General features: G+C 39.6%; 1 protein-coding gene across 37 annotated transcripts in view; it reads left to right on the plus strand.

Annotated features, from left to right (window-relative positions):
• Positions 1-16,852, plus strand: part of RIMS2 (regulating synaptic membrane exocytosis 2) — a 730,833-nt gene that overhangs the window by 181,366 nt on the left and 532,615 nt on the right. The window lies entirely within an intron of this gene.

The raw sequence follows: 16,852 nt of genomic DNA on the forward strand, positions 1-16,852 counted from the left end.
TATAGTTGAACAGTTGGCTACCTGTTACTGGCTGAAAATCTGTGATTGGTACAAGAGTAGGTTGCAGTCTGTTTATATATTTAGATTATAGTTCACTATGTACAGAAAAACCTTTAGGCCAAACTTATAATGAGGGCAGTTTTAGGTTAAGCTTAATTTAACAGTTCCCTTTATTTGGTCAAACTGAGAGTTTGACTAAAACTTTATGCATTGACATCACTCTTTTGCCATCATAAATGTACTTATTTGGTCTCAAATCTCACTAGAAAATAACAAAACAGTAAGTTTTGTAAGTCCTTATAAATAGGACTTTAACTTTTTTGTAAAAGATAGCCTAGAGGAGACTTCCTTATTATGCTGGAACATCCTGGTTTCAAGAGAGAAAATCATTTCTGGTCTTTTCTTTGGGAATATCTGTTTCTTTAAAGTTTCAGTTTGATTATGTCACATTTAGCATGAGTTGTCAGATTACAAACTCAAAGTGCACAGTCCCACAGTTTTTTCGCTGTGTGGGTGGCAAGGGCAGTCTTTCCTTAATGTTTCCAGAAGATCAAATCTCTGAGTTTTAGATCATCTGTGTTTGATTGTCCTCTGTTGGTGAACCATGACAAGCTTTCTTTAACATGGTGAAAATACACTTTGGCACAATACATTAAAGCCTGGTAGAGTTTAGTCATATTAGAGTTTAGGAGTAGAAGATATATGAGGTTCTATTATTAGGAGCATAGGCCTTCCAGTCACTATTTCATAAGGGATCAACTTATATTTTCCTCCGGAACTAGAGCTGATTGTTATCAATCTGTAATATGTTTGACCAAGGCAACCTAGTTGATTCAATTAGCTTTGCCTAATGTTATTGTATTTGTAATATCTTATTTAAGTATTTGTACTTGTCCAATGAAACAGGTACCTTTATCACTAGAGATTTTTCTAGGAATGTCCCATGAGGGAAATATATTTTCTGATAACCTTTTAGCTACCATTATAGGACTGGCCTTCTTGTTTGAGAAAGCTTCTATGTAATCAGAAAATACGCATTGAAAACCACAATGGAATGAAATCTTTCTATGTTCAAATGGCTTATCAGGTAGCAGATATACCTGAAGTATATTTGTCACAAGTCATTTTGGCAATTTAAAACAGTCACCACACCAGTTGTGTGTGTGTGTGTGTGTGTGTGTGTGTGTGTGTATTCTATCTGGATCATTTTATCCCTCCTATGATGAGTCATGGAGTATAGACTATTTATTTATTTAGAGACATGGGGTCTTGCTTTGTCACCTAGGCTGGAATGTGTTGGCACAATCACAGCTCAGTATAGCCTTGTTCTCCTAGGCTCAAGTAATTCTCCCACCTAAGCCTCCTGAGAAGCTTAGATTACAGGTGCAAGCCACATTGCCCAGCTAGAGCTTTTAATAATGGAGATTTAAGGACTTAGGAAGTACTAAGTGGCTGTTCAATCTCTCTCTGTGAGTCAACACTTTATATTGGATTTATATCCTCTTAAATGCCAATTTCCTTTCCCCAAGTTTTAAGTGTGTAGCATTGTTTTCTAGATGGATTATCATAGTTTATTATTCTGTTTTCAAGCCGCTGATAAAGACATACCTAAGACTGGATAATTTATAAAGGAAAGAAGTTTAATGGACTCACAGTTCTATGTGGCAGGGCAGGCCTCACAATCATGGTGAGAGACAAAAGGCAAATCTTACATGGTGGTAGGCAAAGAATGAATGAGAATCACACGAAAGGGGTTTCCCCTTATAAAACCATCAGATATTGTGAGACTTATTCATTACCTTGAGAACCATATGGTGAAAAACACCCCCATGATTCAGGTATCTTCCACCAGGTCCCTCCCAAAACATGTGGGAATTATGGGAGCTACAATTCAAGATGAGATTTGGGTGGGGATGTAGCCACACCATATTATTTCATCCCTGGCCACTTTCAAATCTCATGTCCTCACCTGTCAAAACCAATCATGCCTTCCCAACAGTTTCTCAAAGTCTTAACTCATTTCAGCTTTAACTCAAAAGTCCCCAGTCCAAACTCATCTGAGACAAGGAAAGTCCCTTCTGCCTATGAGCCCGTAAAATCAAAAGTAAGTTAGATACTTCGTAGATACAACGGGGTTACAGGCATTAGAGAATGGGAGAAATTGGCCAAAACAAAGGGGCTGCAGGCCCCATGCAAGTCTGAAATCCAGTGGAGCAGTCACATCTTAAAGCTCCAAAATGATTTCCTTTGACTCCATGTCTTACATCCATGTCACACTGATGCAAGAGATGGGTTCTTGTAGTTGTGAATAGCTCTGCCCTGTGTCTTTGCCAGGTACAGCCTCCCTCCTGGCTACTTTCATGGGCTGGCATTGAGTGTCTGTGGCTTTTCCAGGTACACAGCACAAGTTGTCAATGGATCTACCATTCTGGGGTCTGGAGGACGGTAGCTGTCTTCTCACAGCTCCACTAGGCAGTGCCCCAGTAAGGACTCTGTGTGGGGTCTCCAACCTGACATTTCCCTTCTGCATTGCCATAGCAAAAGTTCTCCATGAGTACCCCACCCCTGCAGCAAACTTATGCCTGGACATCTAGGTATTTTCATACATCCTCTGAAATCTAGGTGAAGGTTCCCGAACCTCAATTCTTGACTTCTGTGCACCCTCAGGCTCAACACCATGTGAAAGCTGCCAAGGCTTTGGGCTTGCACCCTCTAAAGCCATGGCCCAAGCTATACTTTGGCCCCTTTTAACCATGGTTAGAGCAGCTGGGATGCAAGGCACAAAGTCCCTAAGTTGCACATAGCAGGGGGGCCCTGGGCCCAGCCCACAAAACCATTTTTTCCTCCTAGACATTTGGACCTGTGATGGGAGGGGCTGCTGCAAAAGTTTCTGACATGCTCTGGAGATATCTTCCCCATTGTCTTGGTGATTAACATTTGGCTCCTCCTTACTTAAGCAAATTTCTGCAGCCTGTTTGAATTTCTCCTTAGAAAATGGATTTTTCTTTTCTGTTGCATCATCAGGTTGCGAATTTTCTGAACTTTTATGTTGTTTCCCTTTTAAAACTGAATGCTTTTCACAGCATCTAACTCATTTATTGAATAGTTTGCTGCTTAAAAGTTTCTTCTGCCAGGTACCCTAAATTATCACTCTCAAGTTCAAAGTTCCACAGATCTCTAGGGCAGGGGCAAAATGCTGCCAGTCTCTGCTAAAACATAACAAGAGTCGCTTTTGCTCCAATTCCCAACAAGTTCCTTATCTCCATCTGAGACCACCTCCCCCTGGATTTCATTGTCTATATCATTATCAGCATTTTGGTCAAAGCCATTCAACAAGTCTCTAGAAAGTTGCAAAATTCCCCACATTTTACTGTCTTTTTCTGAGTCCTCCAAACTGTTCCAACCTGTTACCCAGTTCCAAAGTTTCTTCCACATTTTCAGGTATCTTTACAGTAGTACCCCACTCCAACAATACCAACTTACTGTATTAGTTCATTTTCACACTGTTGATGATGATGTACTCGAGACTGGGTAATTTATAAAGGAAAGAAGGTTCCACATGGGTGGGGATGCCTCACAATTATGGTGGGAGACAAAAGGCACAGCTTTACATGGTGGCAGGCAAAGATAGAATGAGAGCCAAGCAAAAAGAGTTTCCCCTTATAAAACCATAAGATCTTGTGAGACTTATTCAATACCATGGGAACAGTATGAGGAAATGGCCCTCATGACTCAATTATCTCCCATGGAGTCCCTCCCAAAATGTGGGAATTATGGGAGCTACAATTCAAGATGAGATTTGGGTGGGGGCACAGCCAAACCATGTCACATAGGTAATTTGACTTGGATCATGGAATTCATTCAAGTGGCACATCTTAATAATTTCAGTGCTGGCTGATTTATTATGAAAATTTGGCAAAGTATCTTCTTGTTATTCAATTAATTCTTGTCCTGCTTGGGTTAGCAGTTTTATAAATCAGTTAGTCTTTTCATTGGAGTGCTAGAAATCCTTACTTATAGTCCAAATGATATGATCCTAAAGTCATCATAAACCTGTATTCAAAGGTGCTTTTTATGGTCCTTTCTACCCTTTCTGTGAACTTCCTTGAAGACCAATGCCTTAGGATCTTATTTGCTTGTAAAGAGATTTTTTAAAATGCATCAGAATTAAGCAGTTAACTCTGGACAAGAATTAATATGAACATGGTCAGAAATACAAGTGAGAAGAAAATTTGGTTATTTCTATGGCCTATAATAACATAATAACTATAGTTATGACTGATTTCCTCCTAGGATATAACAGAATTGTAGGAATCTCATACAATTTTGGAACATATATTAATACATATTCATAAAAAATAACTCAGAGATAAAACATTTCTTATTTGGCAGTGCTTCCCATATGCGTTAACACACTACATAAGCCTATTCACCTCTTTTGAATGTTTCAGGGTCCCCATGTAGCATTCCAAAGTAGTTTGAGGCCACAAAAGCACAACTTTTAATTTGAAGTTTGATTTTGGGAAACATATCAAATATGTCAAAGTTTTAAAACAATTAAAACAGGATTGCTCGTAACTATAAATAATATTTTTTTAGACAAAGGGTGAAGTAAAAGGTTTTAAAAAGCAAAAACCTATTTTCAGTTTTCCAAACAATCTGAAGACCTAATTAAGACAGTATGGGACATTATCTGTGTCTGCTTCTCTTTTCTATTTTTTTTTCACAGTTTACTCAAATGTTGAACAGAAATTTATCTATTATTTCATATTAATATGAAAATCTTGTTCAAAATAGAAAAACAAATGTAACTTATGTTATTAATATATTATCAATTGTATTAGGCCATTCTTGCATTGCTATAAAGAAATACCATTGACTGGGTAATTTATAAAGAAATGAGGTTTAATTGGCTCACAGTTCTGCAGGCTCTAAAGTAAACATGGTGCCGACATCTGCTTGGGCTCCTAGGGAGACTCCAGAAAGCTTGTGGTCACAGTGGAAGGTAAAGAGGGAGCAGGCCATGCAGGAGCATGGCTAGAGCAGGAAGCAGAGAGGGTGGTGGGGAGAGGTGCCACACACTTTTAAAGATAACCAGAGTTAGTGAGAACTCACTCACTATAATGAAGATTGCACCAAGCCATGAGGGATCCAGTCCCATGACACAAACACATTCTAGTAGGCCCCACCTCCAGCATTGGGTATTACAATTCTACATGAGATTTGGGTAGGGACAAATATCCAAACTACATCATTCCATCCCTTGTCCTTCCCAAATCTCATTTTCTTCTCACATGGCAAAATGCAATCATGTCTTCACAACAGTCCCCCAATATTGTAACTTGTTCTATTGTTAAAAAATCAAAGTCCAAAGTTTCATCTTAAACAAGGCAAGTCCCTTCTATGAGCCTATAAATTCAAACAAGTTATCTACTCTCACAATACAAGTGGGGTATAGGAATTGCGTAAATATTTTTATCCCAAAAGGGAGGGATTGGCCAAAAGAAGGGGGCTATACGCTCCATGTAAGTTTGAAACCCAGCAGGGCAGTCCATTAACTCTTAAAGCTCAAAAAAAATCTTCTTTGACTCTATGTCCTGCATGCAGGACAAACTGTTGCATGAGATGGGCTTCTAAGGCCTTGGGCAGCTCCACCCCTGTGGCTTTGCAGGGTACTGCCCCCATAGCTGCTCTCATAGGTTGTTGAGTGTCTGCAGCTTTTCCGCATGCAGGATGCTTGCATCCTACTCCCAGTGGATCTACCATTCTGGAATTTGGAGAGTGGTGATCCCCTTTCACAGCTCTGCTAGGAAGCATGCCAGTGGGGTCTCTGTATGGAGGCTCCAACGCCACCCTCTCCTTTGCACTCTCCTAGTAGAGATTCTCTATGAGGGCTCCACTCTTAGGAGGCTTCTGCCTGGACACCCATGCTTTTCCATATATCTTCTGAAATCTAGGAAGAGGCTGCCAAGATTGCACTCTGTGTTCCTGCAGTCTTAATACTACATGGAAGCTGCCAAGGCTCATTGCTTGCATTCTTCAAAGTGGCAGCTCAAACTGGATCTGGGCCTCTTTGAGTCCTAGCTGGAGCTATATTTAGAGCAGCCAGGTGCCATATCTTTAATATCAATCAAGAAATTAACAGTCTTATGACCTCACAATGGTAAGTGGTTGAAATCCTAGTAAACAAAGCTTTTAAAGGTTACTTTACAAAAGAGTAATATAAGTAATTAACTTTTGGAGAATAAGAAAGGATACTTAAAAAATGAATAGATAAACAACAACAAAACTATGTGGCTGGGAAAAAAAAATTTCAGGAAAAGCAGTAAACGTGAATTGAAAAGTTCCATTATTTCGCAGAACTCAGAAGTGAAAAATATTTACTTTAGAAATATTCAGAAATACTGATTTCATTGAGTTTCTTTAGTAATGAGAGAGACCTTGATATAGAAGATATACATGAAAAATTTAGATACAATAGCTTTATACAAAAGTAGAAAAAAACAATATTACTAAATTTATATTTTAATATTTATTTGTAATAAAAGTTTTAAGCTAATTTTATATCTTTGCCTCTTTTATCTACATCAAGAACCTACAAAATATGGCCTGGTTGCCAAAATCCTGCCTGCCGTCTGCTTTTGCAAATAGCATTTTACTGGAATACAGTCAAGCTCATTTGTCTTCATATTGTCAATGGCTGCCTTTGCATCCCAGTGTCAGAGATGAGTAGTGACAGAGACTGTATGGACCACAAGGCCTAAATTACCTACTATCTGACGCTTTACAGAAAAAGTTTGTTGACTTCTGTTCTACATTACTAGAAAGTTACATATTCAAATTTATATATTTAAGATTTTTTGGATCTGTAATTTTATTTGGAGCTTGATTATTGTCTTGTTCTGTAGTAAAAACAGATACAAATACCATTGAAATAGAATGCAGAGTTCATAAACAAACCTATGCATATATAGACACTTAGTAAATGATAGATTGACATCACAACTCAGTGGAAGAAAGGATGAACTAATTAGTAGATGCTTGGAAAGTAGAATCTCCATATGGAGAAGATTGACATTAAATCCCTGCATCACAGCACATATAAAAATAAACTTAAGATTGACTAAAAGTATAAATATGACTGATAAAATTATAAAGTTATTATAAGAACTACAGAAATTTTTGGTACCTGACTTAGGGGTAGGTAAGGTTGTTCTGTTCTGTTTTGTTTTGTTTTATATAGCCTGCCACCAAAGCCACAAATGATGAAGGGAGAAATTGATGCGTTTAACCACCTCAAAGTTAAAGGTTTTTGTTAACAAAATTAACAGATTGAGAGAGGAAATTTCCTATGTTCAACTATGTATACTATAGGCTACATAGTATATCCATGCCTATCAAGAAGAAAAATACAGGAAATCCAATCCAGTAAAGGGTATGAATAGGCAGTTCATAGGAGGGGCAGTCAAAATTGGCTGGATTTCATTGAAACCAGAAAATTGTTAACTAAAAAATAAGACATCAATTAATATCCATCAAAGCTGCAAAAATTTAAAAATTTGAATAATAATCACACATTGGGAAGGATGAGAGAAAACTAGAATCTTCATACTTTGCTTGCATGTTTACTAACAAGGTTAATCCATTTGGAAGAACAGTTTAAAGGTATTTAGTTAACTTTACTATGTACATCATAATTCTGCATAAATGCCCTAGAGAAAGCTTTATATGGGTTTACAAGTATGTCATAGATATATTAAAGAGTAATGAATTATAGAGAGCCAACTTAAAGAAATGGATGAATAAAATGTGATTATCCAAATAGAAACATTATACAGCCATTAAAATGCATGAACTAGATGCGGCAACTATAGTGGTGAAGAGCATGAACTCTTGGAGCAATCCTAAATTTGGATTTGGCTTTTACCATTTACCAACTGTTTGACTATGAGCCACATGTAGAATAGGGACAATAATATGAATAATGATAATATTATCTATTTACCTGATACACAGTAAGCACCATGTGCATTAGCTATGGCTCATCTATTTAGATTTTAATTTAAAAATGTAAAATTGAGTGGCAAAAATGGCACATGCCATATATGTAAATATACAAAACTGGTTACCTCAGGGAAGGGAAATCAAATTGGGGAAGGGAAAATAGTTTAGTAGAACAGGAACCAAGCATGGACCAGTGCTACCAAGAGTATGATCAATTATATTATGGACACTTAAGTTTTTAAAAAAGAGGATTAAAAAAAGTGTACATAGCAATCCATTCATTCATTCTAGGCAGAGGCAAGAGCATGTATAAAATACAGGCTATAATGGGATGAAACAAAAAGAACTGAAAGAAAGAAAGACTTTAACGGAAGTTGAAAAGAAACTGCATAAAAAAGAGAAGAAGTTAAAGATGTGTATAATATGTTGAAGGTTTTGTAAGTTCTCATAAAATTTTTCTTCTTTTTTTTTTGAGGGGACTCCTGCTTTTTCACCCAGACTGGACTGCAGTGGCGTGAGCTTGGCTCACAGCACCTCTGCCTCCTGGGTTTAAGCAATTCTCTTGCCTCAGCCTCACAAGTAGCTGGGACTACAGGTGCATACCACCACACCTGGCTAATTTTTATTTTTTTAATTTTTATTTTATTTTATTTTTTTATTTTTTGAGTAGAGATGGGGTTTCACTGTGTTAACCAGGATGGTCTTGTTCTTCTGACCTCGTGATCTGCCTGCCTCAGCCTCCCAAATTGCTGAGATTACAGGTATGAGTCACTTTGCCCGGCCAGATTTTTCTCCTTCTTAAGAAAATTAGCAGTGAGAGAAGAATAACTTTTTTTAAGGAGAGATAATTTTTTTTCTGTAGTGTTCAGAGTAGATTGAAGGAAGAAGCGTGGACATGAGTAGCCTAACTAGGAGATTATTCTCTAGATTAGGTGGGAATTTATGTTAGCAACACCTATAGTATTGGCAGCATATAATGGAGAGAAGTAGGATTCAAAGCATGTGTAGGATATAAAATTGAAAGGTAGATAAATTTTGCCTTTGAGGGAGAGAGACTCCAGAATAATTCTATAGTTCAGGCTTGTATAATGGAATGGTGGCCCCATTTACTGATACAGGGAACAATGAAGGGGAATCTGGTTTGCATAGGAAAACTGTGAGTTCAACTTTGCAAATCTTGAATTTGAGGTGACACTGAGAAATTTAAATAGAAATGTTAAGTAGGCAATTGAATACTGAAGCCCAGAGGAAAAGTCTGAATGAGAGGTATACATTTATAAGTCACTTATATATAGGTGGAAGTTGAAGCCTTTGGTATGGATGAAAATGCCTAAGAAGACGCTACATAATAAAAAGAGAAGAGGGCCCGAGTCTTGATCTGCAAAGGAGAAAGAAAATGAAAGGCCCTAGATACAGGAAGAAAACCAAGAGTCTTACAAAAGCTCAGTGGACAGTGAGGACTGTGATACATAGTTTCAAATATTGTTAAGAACTCAAAAAAGATGATGACTGAAACATTCGTCCATAAATTTTAGATATGTGGAAGCATTGATAAATGTAGTGAACGTTAGGAAGTAGACTGGAATGTGATGAGATAGAGTAGAAGAGTGCCTGGTAGGAGGAAGCAGAGAATTTTGCTTATGTATAAATGGGAAGGGAAGATGTGATCTTGGCAAGGAATGTGGTTTAACTCCTTAGTCTGCCTGTATACCACCACCTCTTTGTCTAGCAGTGTCTCATTTTATAGGCCTGGCAGGATGAAAAAATACAATTAAAAAAGATCTTTCTTAGTACCTCAAACTAAAGAAAGGTGAATACTATTTCTTACTACCTCAAACTATTGTCTTGTCTGGATTGTAGCTTCTGTCTCTCTGTTCTTCCTACAACTGGGACTATTTGATTCCATTTTGCAGCCTTGATAGTGCTGCAGTCTCTGGGATCATTACAGTTCTTATATAAGAGAGTTTAAAATGTCTAATCTCACAGTTTGGGATGCATAGTTACTACCTCTCTACTAATTTAACTGGCCTACTCTGGTGTGTGAGAAATGGGGCTTCCACTTCCCTTGAGGCATTGTCATTATAGTATAGCACAGTTCACTCACCTGGATTTTTAGTTTCTGTTCCAGTGTTCCTTGGTATCTTAGTCCCTTTTGTGTTATTAAAATGGAATACCTGAGGCTGGTAATTTATAGAGAAAAGCTTATTTAGCTCATGTTTCTGCAGGCTTAGAAGTTCAAGAAGCAGGCACTGGCATCTGTTTGGCTTCTGGTGAGGACTTAATGTTGCTTCCATTCATAACAGAAAACTGAAAGCAAGTGGGCAGGTGTGAAGAGATCAAATGGTGAAAGAGGAAGCAAGAGAGTAAAACGAAGGGAGCCAGAGTCTTTTCCACAACTCACTCTTGTGAGAGCTAATACATTTTAGTGTGAGAACTCACTCATTCCCAAGAAACAGCATTAATCTATTCATGAGATATCTGTCCCCATAATCCAAACAACTCTTATGAGGCCACAACTGCCAACACTGTACTGCCACATTGGCAATCAAGTTCAACATGAGTTTTGGCAGGGACATTCAAACCACAGCACTTGGTTAATTGGCTAGTACTCCAGTGCCTCTGGAACTGAAACAATATTGCTCTTCCTAATTTTTCTGTCTTGTTCTTTCTCCCAATGGGGTTTAGTCATTTACTGAGAAATATTTCAAAGATAAGAAGTTTATCAACAGGGTTGCAGTGGAAATGTACAGTATGGTACAAATGTACAAATATGTGTCAAATTTCTACTCTTGGAAAGATGATTCTCCTAAATGGTGGGAGAAGGTCTGATGCAGAGCTCATTCATTTGTGGGCCTGAACCTCCTGTAGTGTTGCTTGTTTTGAGTTAACAGAGCTTCACTTAAACTTGGTGGGAGATTATCAGGGGAAAACAGGGTATTATCTGAAATGACAGAAAAAGTTAATAAAATTGATTTTAAAATAGTTTTCATTGATATTAGGTGTAAAAACGGAAGATACTTTTGTGATGAAGTAGATGTAAGTACTCCTGGAATTTTGTTTTTTAATTTACTGGCTGACTTTATGTTAGCACTTGGAAATCTAACTTTTCTTAATGTCAGGTTTCTTGAGCTATAGTTTGTTTACAGTAAAATTAACGTCTTTTATGCACATACTTGAGTGAGTTTTGGCAAACATAAAATCTATCACTACAATCAAGACATAGAATATTTCCTTTATCCCAAAAGGTTTCTTGTGCCCATCACTTTACTCCAGCCCCTGGCAACCATTAATCTGATTTTGCTTTCCCCAGAATGTCATATAAGTGAAACTATATCGTAGAGAAGTGGGCAGTCTACAGTACACAAGCCAATTCTTTTCCACTGCCTGTTTGTGTATAACCAGTAAGTTAAATATAATTTTTAACACTTTTAAATGGTTGATTAAATTTTTTAAAATTTATGATATTTTGTAATTGTAAAAACAAAATAAAATTCAAATTTCAGTGCTCATAAATAAATCTTTACTGGAACACAGCTATACTTACTCATTTATATATTGTTCATGACTACTTTCTGGTTCATACTTTTTTTTTTTTTTTTTTTTGAGATGGAGTCTTGCTATGTTGCCCTGGCTGGAGTGCAATGCTGCCATCTCGTCTCACTGCAACCTCCACCTCCTGAGTTCAAGCAATTCTCTTGCCTCAGCCTCCTGAGTAGCTGGAATTACAGGCGCCCACCACCATGACAGGCTAATTTTTGTGTTTTTTAGTAGAGATGGGGTTTTACCATGTTGGCCAGGCTGGTCTCAAACTCCTGACCTTAGGTGATCTGCCTGCCTCAGCCTCCCAAAGTGCTGGGATTACAGGCATGAGCCACTGCACCCTGCCCATATTTTTTATATTCTATTAAATAAGTATTTTCTTAACGTATCTAAGAAATCTTTGTTTATTCCAAGATCACAAAGATATTTTTGAATGTTTTCTTCTAGAATTTTTATAGTTTTAGCCATTATATTTAGTTTTGTGATTCATTTTAAGTTAATTTTTGTATAAGGTGTGAGGTGCAAGTTGAGGTTTTTGTTTTTTACACATGGATTTTCAATTACTATTTATGTTAGTCTGTTTTACATTGCTATGAAGAAAAACCTGGATTATTTATAAAGAAAAGAGTTTTATTTGGCTCATGGTTCTGCAGACTCCACAAGAAATGAAGTGTTGTCAGTGGCTTCTGGTGAGGCCTCAGAAACCTTCCATTCATGGTGGAAGGCAAAGGGGAAGCAGGCATGTCACATGGCAAGAGAGGGAGCAAGGGCAGGGAGTGGTCCTAGACTTTTTAAAACAACTATTTCTCCTGTGAACTAGCAGAACAAGAACTCACTCTATTAGCATGAGGAGAGCACCAGGCCATTCATGAGGGATTCACCGCCATGACCCAGACACCTCCCACCAGGCCCCACCTCCAACACTGGAAATTACATTTCAGTAAGATTTAGAGGGTATAAAACATCCAAATGATATCACTAGATTTACATATAAATTTCTAATTGCTTAAGAGACAATTTTTTTCCATCAAATTACTTCAGCACCTTTGTAAAAAGTGTTAATGATCACTAAATATTGTACTACTTCTGAACTTATCATTGCAACCATTGATACCTAACTTTATCCTTTGTCAATACCATGTTTACTTGGTCACTACAGCTTTCATAGTCTTCAAATCAGGTACTGTGAGTCTTTCAGCTTTCTTCTTATCTTTTTAAAAAGAAATTTTTGAGCTAGCTGGTCAATTTTTATAAAACAAAATATGCTGGGATTTTGATTGGGAATGACATTGATTCAATAGATCTTTTCAAAGAGAATTGTGATCTTAACAATTTGAGTCTTGCCATTGAGTAATGCAGTATATTTTTTCTATTATTTAGGTCTCCCTTGATTCTCTTATCAATGTTTTGTAGTTTTCGCCATAGGAAGCCTGTTCCTATCTTGTTAGATTTATACCTGAATCTTTTTTCTTTTTTTTTTTTTTTTTGAACAAACTTTCTACCCTTATCTCTGTCTATACCTTTAAGGCCAATAACTCTTAGATTTGCCATTTTGAGGCTATTTTCTAGATCTTGTAGGTGTACTTGTTTCTTACTCTTTTTTTTCCCCTCTTCTGACCATGTATTTTCAAATAGCTTGTCTTCAAGGTCACTAATTATTTCTTCTGCTTTATCAATTCTGCCATGAAGAGACTCATGCATTCTTCAGTATGTCAGTTGCGTTTTTCAAGACTAGAATTTCTGCTTGGTTCTTTTAAATTATTTTAATCTCTTTGTTAAATTTATCTGATAGGATTCTGAATTTCTTCTCCATGGTGTCTTGAACAAAACAGCTATTTTAAATTCCTCTGTCTGAAAGGACACATATTTCTATCTGTTTGGGATTGGTCCCTAGTACCTTATTTAGTTTGTTTGGTGTGGTCACGTTTTCCTGGATAGTCTTGATGCGCATAGATGTTCTTTGGTTTCTGGGCATCAAAGAGTAAAGTATTTATTGTAGTTTTCCCAGTCTGGGGTTGTTTGTACCCATCTTTCTTGGTAAAGCTTTCCAGGTATTTGAAGGGACTTGGGTATTGTGATCTATGTCTTTGATCAATGTAGCTGTATCTTCACAAGGGCCCATGCCAATCCCAGTAATGTTGCAGACTCATAGAGGTACTGCCTTGGATAAGGTCTTGGGTAAAATCTGGAAGAATTCGCTGGATTACTTAGGCAGAGACTCTGTTCTCTTTCCTTATTTTCTCCCAAAAATATGGAGTCTCTCTCTCTCTCTCTCTCTCTCTCTCTCTCTCTCTCTCTCTCTCTCTCTCTGTCTCTCTCTCTCTTTGAGGCTGCCTGGGGTTGGGGAAGAGTGACACAAGTACCCCTGTGGCCACCACCAATGAGACTGTGCTGGGTCAGACCTGAAGTTACCCAGCCTTGTGCCTCACTGAAGGTTCACAGCAACCACTGCCTGAGTACCACCTGTGTTCGCTCAGGGATCAAGGGCTTTACAATCAGCAGGTGCTGAAACCAGCCAGGCTTTTGACCTTTTATTCAGAAGGGCGAGTTGCCTCCCCTTCCCAGACAGGCTCAGAAATGGTATTTCAGAGCCAGGGTCTGCAGTCAGAAGCCTTAGGAATCTACCTGATACTGTATTCTACTGCGCCTGAGCTGGCACCCAGGATGTAAAACAAAGTTCTTCCCACTCTTCTTTCTTTTTTCCACAAGCAGTGAAGTCTTTTCCTATGGCCACCACAACTGGGAATGTGTTGAAGCCAGCACATCCGTGAGTCTCACCCAAGGCCCATGTTGAGTACTGCCTGGGCATTCCTGCTGACTATTTAGAGCTCTAAAGCTTTTTAGTCAGCAGGTGATAAATCCTGCTAGGACTGGGCTTTTTCCTTTAAGGCAGTGGGTTCCTTTCTGGCCCAGGATATGTCTGTAAGTGTTGTCTGGGAGCTAGGGGCCTCACAGCTCTGGCTGGTATCATGTTCTGCTGTGGCTGAGATGGTATCTAAGTTGCCAAAGTTCTTTTTACTCTTCCAAGTGAGGGATGGAGTCTCAGAACTGTGAGCTGTGCTACCTGGGGTTGGGGGGCGGGTGTGGTGCGAGCACTCCATTTGCCATCTCAGCTTGTGTCTCACTGGGTTGCATGCTCCCCATATCCGCTGGCTTTGAGCCCAGCATAGAATCAGGAATTTCCCAGGAATTGTGGTCCTGTGGCCTAGACTACCTTTCAGGTTTATTTAAGACCCCAGACCCCTTTAGCTTATGGTGATGGAGCTTGCCTTTGTCTGAATTCAGGTTCATAGTGCTGGGATGGGCAAGTCCCTTCTGTATAGGGCTGGTCTAAATGCTCCCTCCATGAGGGGTGGCTGAGTTCTGCCTGGTGTTGCTTTCCACTGTGACAGGTTATCACTGAGTTTCAATGAAAAGTCTCACAATTACTATACTCTCCCTTCCGTAAGATCACAGATTCTCTTCCTGTACCCTGTGGCTGCTGCTTACAGATGAAGGAGATGGCATTGAGAATTTAAGACTGTCTTTTCTACCCTCTTCAGTGCCTCTTTTTTATGTGTAAAGTTAAAACGAGGTACTGTGATTGCTCATTTGATTATTGGTTCTTATGACAGTGATTCTTTTGTGTGGAGGTGTTTCTATGAGGAGGATGATTAATGGAGGCTTCTCTTCCACTATCTTATACTTCCTCTTTTGATGGTGTTATATATCCTTGGGTTTTCATGATTGTTCTTACCTTCTGTTGATGTCTGTGCATGTAAGAAGTAGGGACTTACTCCAGTGTGTTTAGATTGTCTTTGTCTGGAAAACATCTTCACCAGTCAGCCCATGTGGTGATTCTGGGCCAAGCTGTTTGGCATGGTTGCTAGGTGGGCTTGTTACTGGAATTCTTGGGCAGACTGAACTGGTAACTGGGTCAGCAGGTTATGTTCCCCTGGCCCCTGGGTTCATTAGGTTGAGCTTTGATCCTGGAACCTCTGTGTGGACCAATTAATTTGGTCTGTAGGCTTTGTCCTCAAACCTGTTACTGTGGGAACTGGCCTTAAGCTTGGGTCCACAGAAGCTGACCTGGCATTGAAGTTGATCTTGAGCTTGTGTCAGGAGGGGCTGGCTAGGTGTTGGGATAGGGTTGGTGCACAGGTGCATTGTGATGGACCTTGAGTCCATGGGACTTGACCTGGTGCTTGGTTGGTCCTGGAGCCCAAGCCTTTTAGCGTGGAACTTGTTCTTGTGTCTGCAAGAGCAAATTTGGAGATTCTTTCCATGTGATTTGGCTTGGCACTGGGTTCTGCTGTCACAGTATTGGTCTGTGGGTCTGCTGGAGTGTGGCTTTGCAGGGCCTGGCCTGGAGGTGGGGCCTCAGGGACCAGCATGGCATTGAGTATGCCTAGATTCTGTTTTTGCATGTTCTGACCTCTTATCTTAAACCAGGATGCTAACCTGTTGCTGTTTTGGGCCAATGCTTGCAGTAGTATGGGCCTCTGTTGTACTGAACTGGTCTGAAACCTGAAGGAATCCTGGAGGCTAGGGCTGCAGGGGCTGGTTTTGTGTTGAATGGGCCTGGACATTGTATCTGTAGGTGCCATCCTGGAGGCTGGGTCTTTTTGTGCTGGCTTGATGACTAGGGCTTTAGGCACTTGTCCTGTGCTGGGACGTGCCTTGTAATGTGGGGCCATGCCTTGTAATGTGGGGCCATGTGAGCCAATACAGTAATGGGAGTATTCAGGAGCCCAGTACTGCTGGGGCTGTCCTGGTCTGTAGGATGCCTGGAGATTGCATGTAGACCATGTCCACTGGGCAGGCCTGGAACCTAGAGCTGTGGGATCTCACCTGATGCCAGGGCTTGGAGGCTTGGGCTACAGGGGCTGGTTTGGTGCTAGGTGGGGCTAGAGCCTATATCTACAGAGGCTGGTGTGGAGGCTGTTTTTGAGGGTGCTAGCCTGATGATTGAGCTGCAGGGGCTGGCCTGATGCTGGGGTATGCCTGGTTCCTGGGGTCATGGGGGCCGGCCTGGCACTGAGGGTATTATAGAAGCCTGGGGTTATCCTGGAGATTGGGCAGGCCCAAAGACCAAGTCTGGTGGTCAGGTGTGGAGCCTGGGGATGTGGCATTTGTTGAGGCCTTGGAGTGGGCCTGGAGGCTCAGTCTGTATGTACAATCCTGATGTCTGTGACTGTGGGGGTCTGCTTAGGACTGCATTTTATTGGTGAAACAGTAAACAATTGCCTGGTATTAGAGTTCAAGGCAGAGTTGAGTGTTCTGTTCTCTCTTTTTTCCCCTAGCAATGAGTATCTCTCTTTATGCTATG

This window comes from Saimiri boliviensis, chromosome 15, assembly GCF_048565385.1.
Source record: "Saimiri boliviensis isolate mSaiBol1 chromosome 15, mSaiBol1.pri, whole genome shotgun sequence".
Taxonomy (NCBI): domain Eukaryota; kingdom Metazoa; phylum Chordata; class Mammalia; order Primates; family Cebidae; genus Saimiri; species Saimiri boliviensis.